This window comes from Rhinolophus ferrumequinum (genome assembly GCF_004115265.2).
Source record: "Rhinolophus ferrumequinum isolate MPI-CBG mRhiFer1 chromosome 5 unlocalized genomic scaffold, mRhiFer1_v1.p scaffold_110_arrow_ctg1, whole genome shotgun sequence".
Lineage (NCBI taxonomy): Eukaryota > Metazoa > Chordata > Mammalia > Chiroptera > Rhinolophidae > Rhinolophus > Rhinolophus ferrumequinum.
The window spans coordinates 6,456,456-6,475,097 of NW_022680355.1; the positions used below are offsets into that span (position 1 = coordinate 6,456,456).

General features: G+C 38.8%; 1 pseudogene; it reads right to left on the bottom strand.

The window, feature by feature from the left end:
* Positions 1–2,300: 2,300 nt before the first annotated feature.
* The window catches only part of LOC117019113 (60S ribosomal protein L29-like), a 42,919-nt pseudogene continuing 26,577 nt past the window's right edge, over positions 2,301–18,642 (bottom strand).

Genomic DNA, 18,642 nt, shown 5'->3' on the forward strand with positions numbered 1-18,642 from the left:
AAACAATTCCTTATGTTCCATAGAGATTATTTTTTAAAGAAAACATGGTGCAGTATGTATCTTATTTAACTATGATGCTCCTATAATCTCAAATCCTCTTGCACCTTTATGAGTTTTAATGCTTCGTTTCATTGCAAATGTTCACCAGATTTTTCAGTCCCCCTTTATAGTGTTTTAAAGTGGAATCTGATTAAAAAACTGCAGTTTGAACTTGAACAAAGTTCATAGTAAACAGATTGCAGACAATTTTCTTTAAATGTGATCTTAGAAGCTGGGAATACATTAAGCACATCAGAGCAAGGAATTTACCAAGAAAAGGACATGAGATTTAAATTTTCAATCCAAAGCAAATACTACCATATTTCATTAAATCTAAGATGTCATTGATCTTTAGATATCCCATTATGTACCAATAAAAAAGAGAAAATGGTACCCATTAAATTCTGACACAATGCTTTCTTATCAGTTAGAATTATTTTTTATATGTGGAAAAAGGTTTTTTAAACTGAGTCATAGATTTTCATTATATACCGCGCTGCTCTTTTTTCATGCATTTTGACAAATACAATAACTTTTTGTTTCAATGCCAAGTCATACTGAGATTATTTTGAAGACATTATAAATGGCAATTAAATGCATATAACTTAATTAAAGTGACAACAATATGAATAGCTATGACCAAATTCCTGCAACCACATCACAACTGCTACTTGGACGACAGTAATTGTAAGATGCCATCAATTGTAAGATGCATCTTGATTTCAGAGATGTTAAAATGGGAGGTGGGGGGGAAGGGTGTAGTAAGTGTTGAAACCAATGAAATATGAGACTTAGCCCAGAAGCAAGATTCAGGAGTGAGTCCCATATTTCATTGGTTGAATCCTTTGTAATCTGTGTTGGGGGGGAGGGGTAAGACAAGGAGGAATGTGTCAAGGAGACAACAATTATATAGAAAATGCAACCACTCTCTAGTTTCAGATTCATCTTTAGCAAGTCAGGTTACAAATCACTTTTTTTTAAAAAAATCTCTCACTAAATATTACACATTAAATATTTGCTGGTGAATGATTGCTTAATTTAAGATGAGGTCTAGAACTGAAGAATGATCCAATGAATTAATCAATGAAGAGGCAAGTCTAGACCACAGAGAATGCCCCCACAGTAGGATATGCTTCGTATGCTCAAATGCAAGCCTAGGTGTTTCCAAAAATTAACCCTCAGAAAAGATGGAAAATTTTTATATTTGAGTCCTTATGAAGTCCTTCATATTATAAAGTACTCTCTATTACTTTATTTTGAACTACAAAGCATTGTTTGAGGAAGACATATTAGCCTAACGTTAATTAGTACTAGTTCAGACGCTTAGAGATATAACCTAATGAAACTGATTTTTTTAAGGGCGTATTGTTATCCATTAATTGTGCTTGGAGGTACGAAAATTATAAGTGTTGGATGTCATTGTATTGGAGCCTTTCAAAAATTACCAAAATAATATAGAAACTAGTTAGGCTGTAGCCAGCATAGATACATCAGAAAGTCAACAGGAGAAATAAAAAATCCATTGACTGTAACATCATATGAATGGCCACTGGTGACTTAGTGTAGAATTTCCAGTGACCCCCATCATTCGTGGATTCAAAAAGTACTATCTCTCGAGTGGAAATGGGATGGCTCCGTGCGATGTCAGAGAGATAGTGGATGGGGGGCGGGGGGTCCACAGTGTGAGGGATGTAAATGATAAACGTCTAAGTAAAAAAAAACAAAAAACAAACAACTCATAGACACCGACAATAGTTTAGTGGTTACCAGAGGGTAAGGGCGGTGGGGGGTGGGAGATGAGGGTAAGGGGGATCAAATATATGGTGATGGAAGGAGAACTGACTCTGGGTGGTGGACACACAATGGGATTTATAGATGATGTGATACAGAATTGTACACCTGAAATCTATGTAACTTTACTAACAATTGTCACCCCGATAAAATTTTTTTAAAAAAAGTACTATCTCTCAAACAATTTAGACCGAAATACAAAGTGCTCTGAAAAACTGTGACCCTGGTAATGATGAAAGAAATAGGTGTCAAAGATGTCTGTAATAGTGTAAATTGAAATTTTTCCATCCATTTTTATAAAGTAATGTATTTTAATGACTTTAAATATTATATTGTAAATATGCAGTTAAATTAATAATTAAATATTATGAGTAGACATTGGACCATTTCCTCTATATCCCTTGAAATTTATGTATTCAAGTTCACAGAAACAAAGCTTCTCATTGTAAATAATGGAAATAACATTATATTCAATTTTGTCCTTTTTTTGACACATCCTGCCTCAGGTTTATTTGTACAGGTAGCACAGGAGGACACCAGCCCCACGGAGACAGCAGCCCAGGGGTCACACCAGTCCTTTCATCCTCATATCGGCAGACAGAGGTATCTATTCTGAGCATCCATGGGGCCTGGGCATCGTTGGGAGCCAGAGCCTGAGCTGAAGGCCGAGGCGGAGCTGCAGCTGCAACCAGGGGTGGGGCTTTGGTTTAGGCCTTGGCTTTGGACTTTGCCCGGCAGAGCCGGAGACGCTCGGCAAGGCGGGCTCGAGCACGTTTCCCAAGCTTGGAGCGGCCAATGCGCGATGTAGGCAGATCGACTGAGCCTGTGTCTGCACCTTTGGGACCTTGGGCTTGACCTCCTTGGGCTTTCCGAGGGCCTTGATGGCCTCAACCAGTGCACTCGGCCTTGGCATTGTTGGCTTGCTTCTTCAGGCTCTTCTTGTACTTCTTGGCAAAGAGCACGTTCCTAGGAACTTGGGGGTCCACCCCCTTAATAGATTCGTATTTTTGTGATTGGGGGTTTCTTGATGCCGTTTCTGTGCCATTTTCGGGACTAGTTGTGCGTGGTGTGTGACTTGGCCACGTCTGCACCTAAGCCGGCAGCTCCCAAACTCCTGGGACCAATGTTGCCTTATATTTGAACACACATAATTTTTGTCCTGAATTAACTGGATTATTTCCCAAATTATTCCTTTCACTTGCCCCTTTCCCTTCAAAAATTATAACAAAGACTATAAAAATAATGAGCATGAAACGATTGAACAGGAAAATTCTTCAGTGACTGCAGTTAAAGCTGCATCAATTTATCATAGCACAGAATCTGCCTAATGGGAAATCTTTTCAAGTCCAGCTCAGCCTAGAAGTTTCTCTTTCCATCAAAACAAGTAAGGCTATAGCCTTCTTCCTATGCACTAGTGTGGACGAGGCATTCATTCAATAACCACTAATTGAAAGCCCTCTGTGGACAAGAAGCTGGTGTAGCTGCCACATATACGACAGTGAACAGGAGAGGCTGGTCCCTGCCCTCCCGGCATTTTAGCATGTTAGACAATAAGTTGTCAACTGGCCACACCATAAATTATTTAATTACAGTACAGGCTGGGAGAGCATTTTGTAGCGTGGGTCAGAGCTCATGAGCACATGAACAACCAAGAAATAGTACCAGGAGGGTGGGAGACTGCGTCTGCCTAGAACTTAGAGCTTGTATTATTTCTGAAAGTAAAAAGATAGAGAAAAGCCTTTCCTGGAATAACACACATAGACAACAGACACTGAGCCACGCACATTGGAGCATGCCTAAAAGCTGTAGGGGAGGAAAATTTTTCTGTCAACCCCTCTAGATTCTTTGGCTGGGCTAATAATCAAGTTAACATAAGACCGATTAACAAGAAAAACAGATTTAATTACGTACATACAAGGGCCCCATAAGAATGTGAGACCCAAGGTCAGTGCAATTGAGGCTTAGGTGGCATCTGAGCTACAGAATGGGAAAGGGGCCTGGGGCCTCACAGGGGAGGAGGGTAATTCACAGGATGATTAGAAGAGCAAATGTTTAATAATTAGATGTTTGCCCTGCCATCCAGATAAGTCATTCAGATAAAAAGTTATTGCTGATAATAGTCTTTCTGGGTCAGACCCCCTATTTATTCTTTTAGGTAGAAAGAAACAGAACTTTTTCTTGAGTCTGCTGGGTCTTGATTGCCTTCTGTTCAAAATAGTCCACATGCCAAAGTGGCACCCTTTGGGAAGACTCTCCTCGAAACCCTCACACCTTTACTCAGTTAACAAGGACTCTCTTATTTGAACTCTACACTGAGCATTTTTGTAGTAGAAGTTCAATTAGTCGTAGAAACAAAAAAGGTCCCTTATAGAATGAAGTCACCATTCCGGTGCAAACTGGTGCGAAATAAGAGTGGCACAGGACATTCTGAAAAGGTCAGCCTACAAAACACAGAACCTGGCTGACAAAAGAGGAGAAAAGGCACACAGCGGAGACCCTCCCCTTAGGCACACACAGCTAAAGGTTTCACCAAGTCCCCAGCAGCTAAGGATGATAAATTAATAGAACCACACTGTAGGTATTCATAGTTGTGATATATAAAATGGTGCTTACATTCAATGCAGAGTAAATTGGATCTAGGTCCCCTTCCACATGTGGGTTTTGGCATTCTTAGTTAATGCCTGTCAGCTCTGTAAAATTCAAAGCTAATGAATGCTCCAGATAACATCACAACCATATTCAGAGAAAAAACTTAACTGACAGTGATGGCCCAGATACTGGTGCCTCAGAAGGGGTGGACCAGGTTATCAATGTCTCTGACATGCAGATTGCTCCCTTAATAAGCTACCTGAGTCTATAGCATGTTATCATTATTGAGAAATACTTTTCAACTAGTACTCTGGGAGAAAAAGAAGATAGATTAAATCAAAAATTTCCAGTACTGCCAGCAGTTTAGGGGGAATCTGTCATTTTCTAGATCAGAAAAAAAAAAAAAGGATATCATAGACTTACAATTATTTGATCTACTCTCTATGCTCCCTCTGTTTCTGCTTAACATAAGATTTCTCACACTCCCAGGGGCCTTTAGAGTACATACAAATTTCTCTGACATTCCTCAGCTCTCCAATCCCCTATTCTCATGTAAATTCACCCCATAAGTCCTCCTATTTCTCATTCTATCCCTATTCTGAAACATAAAAAGAACAACCCCACCACCACCTGATTGCACCAGAAGGGGTAGAGGCTAGGTGACCTTTTGTACCTTTTCCATCACTAATTTCTGATATGATCCCAACATATTTCCCCTAATGTTGCTGCCTGAAATGGTCTGCAGTTGGAGTGTTTTCACTGTCTGATCCAATGCCCTCAGCAATTCACATTTGTAAAAAGGGAGAGTAAATGTTTACAACCGTTGGCCTGAACGTTTGAATTCCATTTTTGGCTCTGCTAATGATTTCTTTTCAAGGGCAGATTTTTACCTCACTAAAGATAGTGAAACCTCTCTGATGGTAGGAACAGTTATTAAGAAACCAGGCCAGATCTCTCCAACACAAAATAAATTATCTGTTGAGGTTAGTAAATTCAGGGCAAAATGCAGCAAGAGAATCATTCACTTATTAAGCAAATATTTATTGATTACCCACTTTATACTCTGTACGAAATACACACAGATAGATAATCCCTATGCTCAAGAAACTTGGGATCTAGTACAGGAGATAAAACAAAACCATTTTTTAAATTATGAATGCTTAAAGGGCCGCAGGAATTCAGGGGAGGGAAAGAATTTAAAGTTTCTTGTAGTTGCTTTTTAAAATTATTTTTGACTGGCTACATAAAGGCCTGTAGCAGAATATGCCACCCCAAAATATGACTGCAGGAGTTCAGAACATGACACCCAAAATATGCCACTTTGGTATACGGATTATTTTGAGCTATAGGCACTTGAAAAACAGCAAATGCAGGAAAAGATTTTCCCCTGAACTTCTTTTATGTGCCTAACTACAAATCCTCCAAAAGGAACTCGGTTGTCATAGATCACCTGCCAGGCAGTTTCATCAACCAGGGAACAGGGACTCTAATCACAGGAGAGGAGACTAGAAAAACTTTGTCACAAACTATCATACCTCCAATCTATTCTTCTAAGGCCCATTCATCTTTCCTAGAAATTATTTACTCTCCCCTAAGAGACCTATGTCTCCTCATCCCTTTCCCTATTAAGATGGTATTTAATCTGAATTCTAAGCCGTCTCTGGGAGCTACCATTTTTCCCTGGGTATCTCCCATACATGAGGTATATATACATGTTAATAAATTTCTGTTTCTTTTTCCCTTGTTATTCTGTCTTTTATTCCAGGGGTTTCTGCCAAGAACTCAGAAGGGTAGAGGGAAAATTATTTTTCCTCCCTTACAGGCCCAAATATGCCAAATTCAATCCAAACTAATTCAAGAGTCATCAAAGTCATAAAATATCAAAAGTCTTCTGTGAAGGCTACAAACATGATGAATAAGAGTGGCCAAAACTAACATTTAATGAACACTCGCTATGTACCAGACACTATGCTAAGCACTTTATGTACAATTTCTGATTTAACCCTCACAGCAACCCTGAGAATTAAGTAAAGTTACTATCCCCTTTTTACAGAGGAAGTAAAAGGAGATTCAAACAGGTTGAACAATTTACTCTAGATGGCAATGCAGGAATTTAAAAATACTCAACTCTGTCTGTTCATATTTTTATCACTATATGTACTGCCTCTTCTTGACCCAGCAAGAAAGTTATGTCAAGAAGAAAAAAACTTGATCCTCTTTATTTGTGATTGGAGGCCTGCAAATTAAACTGATAAAAGACAGATTAGCAAAAAACAAGAGAGATTTTTTTTTAAACTGGAAATTTATTCATATCCCCAGCATGATTCCCAACATATAGTAGATACACAGTAGCCAAGTGGTGAATGGATGAATGTTTACTCTTGAGGAGACAAAGTCTCTATGCAAAACATCTTTGTATCCACTGCAAGATGCTCAATGTTCATGAAAAAAGACAAATTTTTATTATTGTATGTATACAGGAGTTCACAGAAAACTGTGGCTCAAGGAGGTGGTTAGAATTGGGATCGGGAGGAGTAGAAGGGCCACTTCTGGGAGAATAAATGACTTCTTAGAAAGGGAGCAGAAAAGGCATTCAAGAAAATTAAGGCTGAGAAACAAATATTATTAAATCAAGAACTAGTTTTTGCCATGACTAGAACTGTTTTGACCTTTTGAAATAAAGAACAGGTTGTCCCTTACTAGTGAATGACTCCCTGTTAAATGGTAAAAATTCCACATCATCATAATTGATTGATCCAATTGCACTGACCTAGTTGGAAGCAAAAGTCCTCAACTGGAAAAATCCTGACATCCGGGATATTGGCATTAATTGTGAGGTACATGACAAGGAGTTAGTCTCTAGCACATTTTCCAAATATCTCTTTTTTAAAAAAATAAATGAGAGCAATCTGGTGCATTAGGAAGCACCAGGACTCTATCTCTCCACCTAGGCAACAACTGCACTGCCATCCATCATCTGTCTGAAGTAACTATGTACAGGTATATATATAAACCCACACACAGTTCAAACCTGTGTTGTTCAAGGGTGAATTGTGTTTTAGAACTCTGGAGTCTATTGAAGGCTTACAATTTCCAGGGGAAGACATGATGTAAATTAAGTAATTCAATTTTAAACAACCAATGGATAAAATAAGAAATCACAAAGGAAATTAGAAAATACTTAGAAATGAATGAAAACGAAAACACAACATACCAAAACTTATGAGACACAGCAAAAGCAATACTAAAGAGAAAATTTATAGCTGTAAGTGCTAACATTAAAAAACAAGAAAGAGGGCCCGCCAGGTGGCTCAGGCAGTTAGAGCTCTATGCTCCTAACTCCAAAGGCAGCCAGTTCGATTTCCACGTGGACCAATGGGCTCTCAACCACAAGGTTGCCAGTTCGACTCCCGCAAGGGATGGTGGGCTGTGCCCCCTGCAACTAGCAACAGCAACTGGACCTGGAGCTGAGCTACGCCCTCCACAACTAAGACTGAAAGGACAACAACTTGACTTGGAAAAAAGTCCTAGAAGTACACACTGTTCCCCAATAAAGTCCTGTTCCCCTTCCCCAATTAAAAAAAAAAAAAAAAAAAGAACAGATTTCAAAAAAAACAAGACAGAATTCAAATCAACAGCCTAACTTTACAACTTAAGGAACCAGAAAAAGAAGAATAAAGTAAACCAAAGGCTAGCAGAAAGAAGGAAATGATAAAGATTTGAGCAGAGATAAACAAAATAGAGACTGAAAAAACAAAAAAGATAATTAATGAAACCAAAAGTTGATTCTTTGAGAAGATTAACAAAATTGACAAACCTTTAATTAGAAGGACTATGAAAAAAAGAAAGAAGACTCAAATTACTAAAATCAAAAATGAAAATGGGGGCTTTAATACTGATTCTAAGAACAGAAAGGATTATAATACAGTACTGTGAACAATTGTACGTGAAAAAATTGAATAACTTAGATGAAATGGATAAATTCCTAGAAACACAAAACCTACCATGACTAAATCATAAAGAAATAGAAAATCTAAATACACCTATAACTAGTAATTGAAACTCTCCCCAAAAGTAAAATCCCTGGATCTGATGGCTCCACTGGTGAATTCTACCAAACATTCAAAGAACTAATACCAATCCTTCTCAAACTTTTCCAAAAAAATTGAAGAGGAGGGAACACTTCCTAACTCTTCTATAAGATCAACATTACCCCAATACCAGCCAGACAAAGATACTACAAGAAAAGAAAACTACAGACGAATGTCCCTTATGAACATTGATGCAAAAATGCTCAAAAAAAAAAAAAAAAAAAAAACTAGCAAACTGAATTTGGCAGAATATTTAAAGGACCATATACAATGACCAAGTGAGATTTATTCCTGAGACATAAGAATGGTTGGACATACAATAATCAATCGATATAATACATCACATTAACTACATGAAGGGGGAAAAAAATGAGCATCTCAATTGAAGCAGTAAAAGGATTTGACAAAACTCAAAACACTTTCATGATAAAAATACTGTTTCCCCGAAAATAAGACCTAGCTGACCCATCAGATCTAATGTGTCTTTTGGATCAAAAATTAATATAAGACCTGGTCTTATTTTAAAATAAGATAATATAATATAATATAATATAATATAATACTGGGTCTTATATTAATTTTTGCTCCAAAAGACACATTAGAGCTGATGGTCTGGCTCGGTCTTTTTTGGGGGAAACATGGCACTCAACAAACTAGAAACAGGAGGAAATTGCCTCAACATAATAAAAACCATACATGAAAAACCCCCAGCAAACGTAATGCTAGACTGAAAGCTTTTCCTCTAAGATCAGAAACAAGAAAAAGATTCCTACTTTCGTCACTTCTACTCTACCTAGTACTAGAAATGCTATCCAGAGCAATTAGACAAGAAAAAGACATAAAAAACATCCAAAAGGAAAAAGAAAAAGCACAATTATCTCTGTTTGCAGATGATATAAACTCATACATAGATAACTCTAAATATTCCACACACAAAAAATTGTTAGAGCTAATAAATGAATTCAGCAAAGTAGTAGGATACAAAGTCAACACACAAAAATTAATTGCATTTCTATACATTATGAACAATCTTAAAAGGAAGTTACAAAACAATTCCATTTACAATAACATCAAAAAGCATAAAATACTTATAAATTAACTTAACCAAGAAGATGAAAGACTTGTACAATGGAAACCATAAAACATTGCTAAAAGAAATTAAAGAAGATATAAATAAATGGAAATACATCCCATGTTCATTGATTAGAAGACTTCCTGTGTTCACTGAATAGAAGACTTAATTTTGTTAAAATGGCAATAAGACCCAAAGCAATCTACAGATTCAATGCAATCCCCATAAAAAATCCCAATGATGTTTTTTACAGAATGAGGAAAACCTGTCATAAAATGTATATGGAATCTCAAGGGATCCCAAATAGCCAAGACAATCTTGAAAAAGAGCAATGCTGGGAGACTTACACCTCCTAATTTCAAAACTTACTGTAAAACTACAAAAACAGTGTGGTGCTGGCATAAAGACAGACATATAGACCATTGGAATAGATAGCCCAGAAATAAGCCCTCATATAGCTAGTCAAATGATTTTGGGGTGCCAAGATCATTCAATGGGCAAAGGACAGTCTTTCCAATAAATAGTGCTGGGACAACTAGATAGCCACATGCAAAAGAATAAAGTTGGATCCTTACCTAACACCACATACAAAAAATAACTCAAATGCATCAAAGATCTAAAACTATAAAACTCTTGGAAGAAAACATAGGGCAGAATCTTCACAATATTAGGTTTAGCAATGATTTCTTAGATATGACACTAAAACACAGGCAAAAGAAGAAAAAATGGACAAATTGAACTTCATAAAAAAATTTTAAATTTGTGCATCAAAAGAGAATATCAACAAGTAAAAAGGCAATCCACAGAATGGAAGAAAATATTTAACAATCATATATTGTTTGATGGGTATATTGTTTCAGTTTTACAAGATAAAAAGAGTTATGGAAATGGATAGTGCTGGTGGTTGCACAACACTGTGAATGTATTTAATGCCACTAAATTATACACTTAAAATGGTTAAAATAAGGCAATTATATTATGTGAATTTTAACACCATAAAAATTGGGTGGGGGAGAAATGAACTGTTTAAAAAATTGAAAAATAAAACATGAAAAAAGAGTCAACATTAGCCCAACTAATCTTACTCTCATCTAACTTATTTTCACTCCAACAAGCTGTCTTTGTTGTTTGAGAAAAGCAGGGAATTGCTACTATGGCAAATAATTCCAGAGGGTTAACATTGTTCTCATATGTGTCACTGACATAAAAAGCTTGGGGACACCTGTACACATGTGGCTTTAACCTCTATGCAAAATGGGAGTTTCTCATTCTCAAACACATAGAAGACATACAGGAAATTCTCTGAGCTACCATAAGGAAAAGGCGTCCTACAATTTAAAAAATATTAGTAAGTACTGATGACCATCTCTAAGTGACTCTTTGCAAACACATGCTCAGCATCCTGATCTTTCAGGGCTTCTTTCTGAAGGAGCATGGTGTGAGTGTGAGTGTGTGTGTGTGTGTGTGTGTGTGTGTGTGTGTGTGATTTTCATTGCTACTGAATGGATTGATACCACCTAAAACACTAGCATGAAAATGAATGTTGCAGACGCCAGCACCTGCTGTGTGATCTTAGGCTTTCATTCCTGACACATGGGAATAATTCATGAAAAATAACCAGGCCATCTCATACCATATATCTGTTCAGTAGACACTCCCTGTCTTTAAGATTATATTAGATATGGCTGGAAGAAAAAGTCATCTCTTCACCTGTTTTCACTCTCCCTCACTTATAAGGAAGGCTTAGTTGCATAAACTTAATTAATGAATCATTCAGATGACTAGTCAAGATGTAGGAATGATAGTGGTTCCAAATGTGCCTGTTTTGGGGTTTTCAAGATTTTTGATAGCGTGAGAATATTTCTGGCTAAGTAAAAGGGTAGCAGTAACTACTGTTATAAATCACACTGATTTTTCCCAGGTTGTTTAAGGCAGGATGGAAAGTTCAGCCAGTCAAAGCATCAGGCTGGCTCTCCGTTCCACACCTCATAAAATGAGCCCAAGGTACTTTTGCAAGAAAGTAACTTGGACCATACAATGCCAGAGTCACTGGGGAAGAGAGAAAATGTGAAAAGCAAACTATAGGCTTTTTAAAAAAAATGCAAATCCAGCTATGTTTGGATTCAACTATTTAAAATATGACCTCTCAGCCCACTAGCCACTCCACTTGGAAGGAAACTCTTAATTTATTTCTAAGGAGTGGCAGAATTCATTAGAATCACAGTCTCCTCATCCAGCCTTATGGTTTTAAAAATTGCCTCTGGGAAGTTGCCTAAAATAACTTTTAGAATCTGCACTTCAATAAAGAGTCCTTTGCTGAAACTTGGATCAGATGTTCATTTATTACTCTCACCTCTTAATCAATTAAAAAATATATCATAAAAGCACATTCCTCATAAGAGGAAAAACATAGGAGTTATTCTCCTTGCTGTGCTCACAGCACAATTTTTCTAAAATAAGAGGCAATTACACCTGTGTACTGAGTGTAGAAAATGTGCCTGCATCATGGGATACTCGATGAAATATCACATTATCACAATTAGACAGAAACTGATGGGTAGGATACGAACTTCCCTTTACAAGTGTCAGCTCCCAATGGGGGCGGGGTAGGAGTGTTTGAGAGACTGGGAAAAGGACTAGAAAATCATATTTTGGGTGGTTCTTTCAGTTCTTAAAATTGAACATTCCCTAGGTAAAAGGAATCTCACTTTATCGGTCTTAGAATTGGGATAATTATAAAAGTGCTTATGGAGATGGCTCACTCCTAAATCCCTTCTTCTTGAAAAAAAAATTTTTTTATTAAAGTATAATTGACAAAAAAATATTTTAAAGCTCAAAGCTTGGGAGCCCCTCACCAACTTTCTTTTCTTCTTGGCACGTGGCCATTGTGGACCCAGCTCCCAGATACGGTCATTGAGCCATGTGATGTAACAGTCTGGGGTGCACATTACTATCCCTGCTCCCCACTCCCCCACCACACACACACACACGTACACTCATAAAGAATGGAAACAGCTCTTAAAATCACATGCTTAAGCATGGTTTTATAAGGTTCTGTGGCTGCATCCCCCAGAGACAGAAGAAAAGAAAAATGTAGACTTCAGGTAGAAAGAGATGTTATCGCAGAGGGGTTTGTTCTCCCCAATCAGAATGCCCCGCTCTCAAAACCAATGCATTGGCCACTAAACAAATGGAAACAAACAAAAAACAACACCTCTCAACTACAACTTGAAACTCTTTTAAAAGAGGTCGTTTTGAAGTGTTGAGTCTCTGGTCCATTTTGACATGTTAAACTTAGCATGACTTTGTCCCTTAACTGGGGACAATCCGTCAGTGAAGACACAATTCTGAGTGATACTTATGTGCCTCATGCTGCAACTGAGGTGGACTGGATATTAGAGAAGTTCAGGCTTCTACTCATAAGAAGTCTGGAGTCTGGTTTGGAAGTCACAAGTAAAATGTGAACAATTAAACTATGCCAGATAATATATAATAAGGTGTGGAAGTGTGTGACTGTCATAGGTGTTATGAATTCCATTGGGTTTGTGGCAGGTCGGTTTCCTTAGGAAGCAGACTCTGACATAGAGATTAGGGTACAGGAAGATCTTAGGGAGTGCTTGCGGGGTCCACCCCTGTGGGGGTAGAGAGGGACTCAGGCCTGGGCAGACAGAAAAGTTAGACTGTGGCACAGGCCCTCTGTGAGACACTCTGAAGCTGAGATGTCCCTTCAAATTGTCCACACTGGGCCTTTAGGCGGCCCCATACATTGCCACTCACCACTGGTGCCCAGATGGGGAGCCTCACCCACAGTAAGGTGGCTCCTGGAGGAGAGGCATTTCCTGGGGGGATGACAGCTGGTGGCTACCCACCCTGTCTGCAGCATTCCCAGCAGTGGGGAGTAAGTTCTTCAACTCTGAAGGAGGTTTCTGGATGGCACAGCATCCACGGGAGGATGGCCGCAGATCACAATGATTTCCCCGGCTCTGGGAAATGTCCCCACTCACAAGCAAAGGCTCCCAGTGGCCCCAGCTTCCTCACCCATCTCCAACTGGGTGAGTGATCTAAATCACTGACCCAAGTGTAAACATTCCAGTTTTCTCTTCGAACTTGAAACTTGTCATAGGTGCAGGAAGGAGCAGCTTTATAAGGCAGTGCCCTATAAAGTCTAAACATTGCTGCTGCTGAGATCCCTCGAGAGTCTATCTTCCTGCCACCTGGAAGCCAGGGTTTCAGCGCTCTCTTCAGGTCTGTGACATACCTCAGGACCTCTCCAAGAAATCCATGTTTAGGCCTGTATTCTAGAACTGGGTTTTGTTGGAATGCAAAAAAATAAATAAATAAAATGCCCTGATTAATAAATAAGGATTAGAAGGAGGACTAAAAGAATCTATTGTATGATTTTTGCATGTACAAAACTCTCGACCCCATGAATGCAGGGAACAAGTCTGCCTTATTTACTGTGGGATTCTCACTTAAGCATTGGAATAACATGTGCATTAACAAATATTTGTTCAGTGGATGGATGGATGGATGGATGCATGGATGGATGGATAGATGGATGGATGGAAGGAGAACTCCAAAGTAGGCTGGGATTATCAAAGACTTCACGAAGGAGGTGGAACTTGATCTGAGCATTACATGGAAGGATTTAGCTGAAATGAGAAAGGGACCCTGCCAGGAAAAAAGGAGACATGAACACATAGGCTAAGAAGGCCAGCTCCTTGGAGCAGATGGTATGGATTACAGGATTGGACCAGATTGTGCAGACTATTGAAACCTAAGGGAAGCAGGGTAAACTTCATATGGCGGGCAATAGGAAGACATTGTTAGGTCCTGTGCAAAAGATAACTGGATTCATCATCAGTTTCCCTCCTCTCTAGTGAAAACTCACACTGAGAGACTATCTAATGCCAAAACCTGTTAAAAATTTCCACCTACTGTCATTGCCAATGGAGCTGGGTTGAGAAAAATCTAACCAGAGCCAGACTGAAAAAAGCAATAAGACATGTTATACCTCCCCCGGAGTCTACTTCCTGTCTCAGAGACTGAGGGTCTGTGGCTACCAAAAAACTGAATAATGAGCTGTGAGGCCGCCAGAGTAAAACTCCCGTATGCACCCTGTCCCTCTGCCAGAAAACTCAGGGCAAGACAGAGGAGTTGAGAGCAGTGGTGCATTGCATTCTGGGAGTCATAACCCCACAAGCAAAATTCTGTAGGTTGAGTCAGAGAAGGGAAGAATCTGGGAGGCAGTCCGTGCAGATTGCAATCTATCTCAGAGGGTATAATCCACCCTGAAGATAGTGGTCCACCCTGGAGACTATAGTTGTCCCCCTGTTCCAGTGGCTCAAAGAATCAAAGGACAAGTGAAGAGGGGTTAGGAAGGCTTCGTACCTGAGTACCTCAAGAGCCCCACTTGATGAATCTCTTTGGGAACATGGGTAGAGAGTTGAATGTGTCAATCTGCCCCCAGCTCTAGATTTAAGAAGGGAAAGCATTTAATGAGTACGACAATTAACAACGATTAAAGGTCTGCTGGCAATCATCAAATGTAAATAGATCTCCCTCTTGTTTCAGGTTCAGAAAAAGGAGGGGAAAGAAAACTTGAGATCTGTGAAATCACTGTAAGACAAAGGAAAAAGGAAAAATGCCCAGAAAGCTCACAGAAAAAGCCTACAACTGAAAATGATCTTACGCAAGATCCAGAAAAGAAGTTAAGAAATGGTTTGGTATCCTCAACACAGTGAAGACGAGGAGATACATGTGATCATTTGTAAAGGTAACAAATACCATCAAGAGAAAACAGGTTGAAATGAAGGCAAAAGTATTCATTATGTTAGTTAATATTTTTCACTTGCAAAAAAAAAAAAAGTAAAAACAAGAAAAAAATAAATAAAAGAAAGAAGGGATTTATTGCAAGAATAAACGGTGATTTACAGACCCCAGGGGCAGGAACAGAACAGGAACCTCAGAGAGGCTTGGACCTTGCACGCTGGGAAGGGAGGTAGTGTTCTGTCTGCGTTTTCTTTGTCCCGCTCCCTCACCAACAATGGATATGATTAATATCCTTCATTTCTGTCACAATGATAGAAGAAACGATACTATCTCATTTTAATATGCATTTTGTTGATTATTAGGGAAGTTGAACCTGTTCTCATGTTTATCAACATGTCCATTCAGCCTGTGAACACGGCTGCAATGAGGAATGAGAGGAGAGAATAGAAAAAAATTTTGAAAACAAATGGAGGCTGCCGTGCTACTCTACTTTTGTAAAAAATGAAGAGTGGTTTATATTGAAAACATATTTCAAATAAATTCTGAAGTTCATCAGATTTCTATTAAAGAAGAGCAATGTATATATATATACAAAGGCCATTTTAGGTGATGAAATTGCAGCCAAGAAAATAAGCACTTGATGGTTAGATATGATAAAAATCTGTCATTTAGCACTAAAACAAACTACCCCCCCCAAAAAAAAAAATATAGGAAGAAAAGAAAAGAAAAAAATGGTAAACCTAAGAGAAATTTCAAGTAATAGGTCATCTTTTCTAAACTGTCTTTCTTTGATTTTTGTGGGATTCTATTTTCTGCAGGAAAAGAATGTGTTTGTTCACTTAGCTCTAATTACAAGGTATTTTCCTCAAGTTTAACCCAACAAAATAAACATAACTAATAAGAATTACTTGAAGCTGTTGTCAGGGATAGTTTTCTCAATACAAAAAGAAAGGGACAAATAATTTTTCAAGGTTAGCCTCTCAATGGCGTGATGTAGAATAAAACTGAGCTATATTAACTATTGTTCCTCTATAAAGATGACATAATTCCACATGCATCTTCAAAAGAGGCATTTTTCCAATTGGGCATTGTTTTTAGAATATTCTTTTACATAGTTTTTTCCAGCTGAGACTGTCTTCACTGCAAAACAACACACTATGTGTTACTGACCCTGAGTATAGTAGGGGGAGAGAAAGGGAGAGACAGAGACAGACAGAGAGAGAGAGAGAGAGAGAGAGAGAGAGAGAGAGAGAGATGCCTTCTGCTAAGAACTTCCCAGTGTACAGAGCAGTTCTGCTGGGCCCCCAGCACCTGGTGGGAAAGGGATAATTCCAACTGGACAAAGGATTTATCTAGATGGAGTAAGTCAAAGGTCATTGGCATTTCCAAATACGCTGCCAAATTGTTCACTGCAATTAGAGAAGAAATGTTCTTTACTTCTTAACAAGATTGAGCACTCTGCCTCCCATTGAGGGGTCTGTACGTCTACACCCAACCAAGCATCTATAAACCCTAAAGTCTGCTTTTATTTTTTCATCCAACTTCATTTTCTAACTCCCCACCCCAGAGGTATAACAAAGCAAATGACACAGAGACTATGTCCACTTAGTTCCTCACAGACCACTTATTTGGCCCACATAAGACACTCCAAAACATACAATGCAAATCTGATCTACATTGAGAAAGATAGATAGATAGATAGATAGATAGATAATAGATAATTTTTTTTCGGACCAAAGATAACAAAAACAGGATATCTTATTCTAGTTCCCAGGTTTCTTTTTTATAGAAAATCTTTTCATGCCACCCATAGTACAATAAAAGAAGCCAAATGGAATTCCTACACTTCTTCCTCTCAACCTGGGGAGTTATGCCTTATCCACATTAATGATCGTTTTCTGATTGAGGTGGCCCTACATATATAAGCTCATGAGGCGAAGTACCCAAAAGCAAAACCCAACATCAAACACGTCTAGAACTGCAACGTGAACTCTCTAGTTGATCTCAGAATGGAAATACTTCAGTCATTTAAAGGAAAAATGCCCATTAAAGGGGCAGTTAAACCCGAGCATTTTTCTACCGGGTTTGATGAAGAGTGGAAAGTTGTGAAAAAAACGTGATGGAACGAAAGGATATGAGCTAAGGGTAGTGAACTGGGGGGAACTTAGCAAGGCCTGATCATTCGTCTTCCTCTCAGCATCACTCCACCTGTGGAGGTAAGAATGTTTCTTTCCTCCAGGTATCGGGACAGCGCTTCTCACATGAGGATCATCACCTGCTTCAGGGAACAGGGGAAGTCGGAGAGCCTTTCCTGTACCTCCCATCTTCCTTCAACCCAAAATATTCAATATGTCAAGGGGCCAGATTTTGGGGTAGCCTTCCCAGATCCGATGAGCCTTATTCCTCAATAGCAGGGAGATGGGAACCACGGTATGAAGACGTATTTGCGCTAAATACCTTGAGTGTAGAGGAGAAAAAGAAAGGGGGACGGGAGAAAGTGCAGCAGAGATGATACCTCCTAGAGGCTAATAAAGAAAGACCACCAGAAAGTTCCAAGCCTCGTGCCTGGGGAGGGGTAAAATGTGTGGTTATGGATGCATGCGTGGCATTCGATGACACCAGGGGACGGCCAAGTGTGCAACTCAGGAACCAGCAAAGCAATGGCACTAAAGAGAGAGAGAGAATATCAAAACTGGGGGTTCATTGTGAAAATTAAATTATTCTTATTTTATTGCTTGTGTTCATTTTATATATGTGAGATATCATCATCTCTGCAGGGTCGAGGGTCTTAATCCACTCTATAATTACACATATTTGCAGAAACAGTTTTTGCACCTCTGGGAATCTAAATAAAACATGCAGAGGAGCACATGAGATGTCACTATGAAGTCAAGAAACGGACTGCTGTGAGCAGTTTATGAAAGCGGTCTCGTTATTTCCCAGTGGCACTTTGGGTATTCGTGAGTACATGTGCGAATCAAGGCTTGAGCTGATTCTTTATATAATTAGCTCTGTGTGCATGTGTGTCTGCGTGGTTTATGGAAGCATGTGTACTGTAGAGGAGGAAGATATTTTCCTGTCTTTCTAGGTTCATCTAGCTGTTCTAAAAATTAAATTGACATGAGATAGATTAATAGGGGAATTTATCCAAATTTACTTATGTACGTGTGGGGGTTCCATAAAATTATGGGGCTCACAGACAAATCGGGCAGTTGAGGCTTATGTGCCATCAGGAGGTAAGGAGAAGGGGGTAGAGGTTTGGGACTTCAAAGAGAAGGAAGACAGTTT